The 3714-nt window shown below is 44.5% G+C and overlaps 1 pseudogene; it reads left to right on the plus strand.

The window, feature by feature from the left end:
- Positions 1-481: 481 nt before the first annotated feature.
- LOC148009295 (uncharacterized) lies at positions 482-3413 on the plus strand (annotated as a pseudogene).
- Positions 3414-3714: the final 301 nt, after the last annotated feature.

Consider the following 3714-nt stretch of genomic DNA (forward strand, 5'->3'; position numbering starts at 1 on the left):
TGAGAGAAGCTGATCCAAAAACTAGAGGATACACGGGCATGCAGTAAAGGGTCTCTCTGTTCAGCCTCCTCTCCATCTAGCACAAGGGCAACAATGTTTGTACGCATAAGACTTCACTTAGCTTGAATGGCACTAAGAGCTAATGGACCTTGTTTAAGATGTGCCTTCTGCATCCAATCTGCAGTATCCACAAGGTAAACAGTTCTGTTGTTGTAATAGAATTTCACACGAACAGCATCTCGAGTTAGACCTGGTTCTGGCTCAGTTAGCACACGCTCCTGTCAAAGTAGGGAATTCAGTATTGTTGATTTTCCAACATTAGGGCGGCCAGCTATTGCTAGCTGCATTGCCAAAGGACCTCCAGATTCATCCTTAGAATTCAGTTCTTAGGCAGCAGCGAGGCGCAATTGTATCTTAGGCTCAGCCGCGCAGGGAGCTCTCCATCTTGCCGTATCTGGTGCGCCGGTAGTTCACGGTGGCCATGGCGATAGCCAAGTCAGTGAAGGACGTGTCGTCTCACGAGTTCGTCCGCGTTTACGCTGCGCATCTCAAGTGCTCTGTCAAGATTGAGGTGCCTGCCTGGGTTGACATAGTTAAAACAGCTACCTTTAAGGAACTTGCACCCTATGATCCTGATTGGTACTATGTGCGAGCAGCATCAATGGCTCGTAAGTTCTACCTTCGAGGGGGTGTAGGGGTTGGGGCTTTCCGAAAGATTTATGGAGGTAGGAAGGGAAATGGAAGCATGACCCTTTAGCATTGATGTCCGCTGCCCAGTCGCCTCCTCCTTCGTCGTTTTCTTCCGCCTCCCATTAACTACAGAGTATCCTCTCTGTTTTCCAATCAGCCGCAGAGTACCGTTTCCTTCCACTGTTCCGAATGCCAGTTTTTCCCTCAAAACTACTTTTCCTCCAATCCTCTCTCCCCTTTCTCGTAGCTCCCCTTCTTTTTCTGTCACATACGCCTCTTTTTTCCCTCCCTCTTTAGCTTTTCAAAAATCCTTTTCTTTTTTTAGTCTCCTCCTTTCCTTTCCATTGAAAAAGCTCATCTCCCTTCCTTTCGTCCAGCGCAGAGTAAGCTACTTTTGCCTATTCCAAGACAGCCCAATATAGGCATAGCTCAATGGAGAAAATTTAATAAGACTCCTGAATTCCTCGTACCGTCTGCCATGGAATAAGATCCTTATCATCCACAACAACACAATCGGTTTTTGTTACAATGCAACACCAAAAGGTCACCATGAAAATGCTGAACAGAATAACCACAATCTGAAATTGACACAATGTGTTCCTTAAATCCCGTCCCACAGGCTTAGAGTACATATGTCCAACCACCACCCGCACATCAAAGGAAACACTCCAAGCTCAATTAGCAACAGGAAAACAACTTTGAACAATGTCATCAAGTAATTCAGCCCTGCCACAACATGTCTTGCCACAAATGGAGCAGCCTCAGTCATTGAGCTCAAACCATGAATCCGTCCTACTATCAATGGCTCCCCTCTGCTGAGTCTACGAGCAATAGTGCTGATGGATTTTGGCAAGCAATGGTTCCAGACCTTTTTGCAGCAACATGTATCAACATAGACTGAAAGCATCTCATCATGTTCACCACTATGCCTCTAATTCCTCCTCACTATACTCATGCGCAGAAAATAAATGTAAACACAACAACTAAGTATATACAAAGTATCAAATCACACACACAATTTTTGGGTGGTTTTCACACCTCGAATGCGCAGCAATACGACACCGCAGAGTTGATGTATGGTCAGAAACCGATTATGCCGACTGAGACTTGTGCTTTGACTTGGTCAGTTTTACTTTGGCAGGAGGATTTGACGAGAGAGGAGCTCTTAGCTCTTTGGATCCGGCAGTTGGAGAGAAGACCAGAGGATATTCAGCTAGCTATTGACAGGTTGAAGGTTGCTAGACTAAGAAATAAGGACATGTTTGACAGTAGGTATCTCTTGCGGCCCAGAGCAATAGAAGAGGGAGGCTGGGTATTAGTCTGTGATAGCAGCCTTGAAAATCAGCATACTACACTTCGGAAGATGGTGAAAAGATGGTTTGGGCTGTACATACTCAGACATGTCTTTGATAATGCAACATATGAGCTGACAGAATTGGATGGGACAGTGCTTAGAGTGCCCATTGCAGGAAAAAGAATCAAGATTTTCAAGAAAAGAGATGATGAGGATTATGCATTGGAAGAATTTGCAAGAGAAGAGCAACGAGAAGAAACTCCAGTCGAAGAGACAGATGATATGACAGATAACCTTGCTGATATATTGATAATACACAATGAAGAGATTGATCTATTCGTGGATCTTGACGATAATGATCATGGGTAGTTGGCCCATCCGGAGGATGCACAGGATCAGAGGGGGTGGATGTCGTACTGCTATGCATTCAAGGTGTGGAATCCACCAAAAAGTTGTGTATGTGACATCTGTTACTTTGTACATACTTAGTCATTGTGTTTGCATTTTGTTATGTGTGGGCAGTATAGTAGAGAGAGGGGTCTTCTGTTGCCTTTCCTTTCAGCTGGGGTTGCACTAGATAGATCCTCCTTCAACAATGGTGGGCATGCGATGTCTTCTATGGCTTTTCTTGGCTTCCAATTCCCAGGCGAAAAGAATGAACGATCACTTCATCGATGAATTCAAATGCATGGAGTGCCTCATCAAGTCAGCCATATGGAAGGCTGTGTGCTGCTTCTTTCTGCTAGGCCTAGTGCCAGCTGTTCTAGGTGGATGAGGATTGGAACTTACAAGGGTTCACGACTATGATGATGGCTTTCAATACAACCATACACTTGCTCAAATACTTGTAGAGTACGATTTTGTGGTGTATGTCAATGATTTGGATTCTCTCGTTGCTTGGAATTGCTCTAGGTGTGATGGCTACACCAAGGGTTTCAGATTGGTGGAGCTGATAGTTGATGTTCAACACTGCCTATAGGCTTATGTTGGGCTTGCTGAAGACTTGAATGCAATTGTGATTGCATTCTGTGGAACGCAAGAGAATAGTATTCAAAACTCGATGGAGGATCTATATTTTAAGCAGCTTGATCTCAATTATCCAGGAGTTATAAGTGCAATGGTACATCGTGGATTTTATAGAGCCTACCATAATACCACCCTTCGTACAAGAGTAGTTGGTGTAGTTATGTCTATACTTGATGAAGTGGAAGGATTGGACTTTATGGTTACAGGACATTCTATGGGGGGTGCCATGGCTGCGTTCTGTGCTCTTGATCTCACGATAAACTTTGGAATGAGGAATATTCAAATAGTAACATTTGGGCAAAACAAAATTGGTAAAAGCCTTATCTGCTGCTATCGTGGGAGGGGCCGCTTTTCTGGTCAGAAAGAGGCGTGTTGTAGGCTGCCTGGGAAAAAAAAAGCGTAGTATATCTGACAAAGAGAGGAATCAAGAGGAGGACCACACCAGAAAAACGGGGTTCTGGGAGGAGAACCGTGTGACAGGCTCTTTGAAAATAAGCCCAATTTCATGTCGCTCAATGACAGGCCAATTAGATGAGCTCCGGTGATCCAGCTGATCCGTCTAATCCCCCTTTGTTGGACCAATCTAGAGCACAACTCAGGCATCATCACGGCCGCCTCCACTTCTCTCTAAAGGTGAACATAACTGGTGATGCATTTCTGATATCTCAAGATTGTGAGGAAAAGTATCTTGCCTCAACATGTAA

The sequence above is a fragment of the Lygodium microphyllum genome, unplaced genomic scaffold (assembly GCF_053477565.2).
Source record: "Lygodium microphyllum isolate KBCC unplaced genomic scaffold, Lygodium_microphyllum_v1.1.10 scaffold_31, whole genome shotgun sequence".
Classification (NCBI taxonomy): domain Eukaryota; kingdom Viridiplantae; phylum Streptophyta; class Polypodiopsida; order Schizaeales; family Lygodiaceae; genus Lygodium; species Lygodium microphyllum.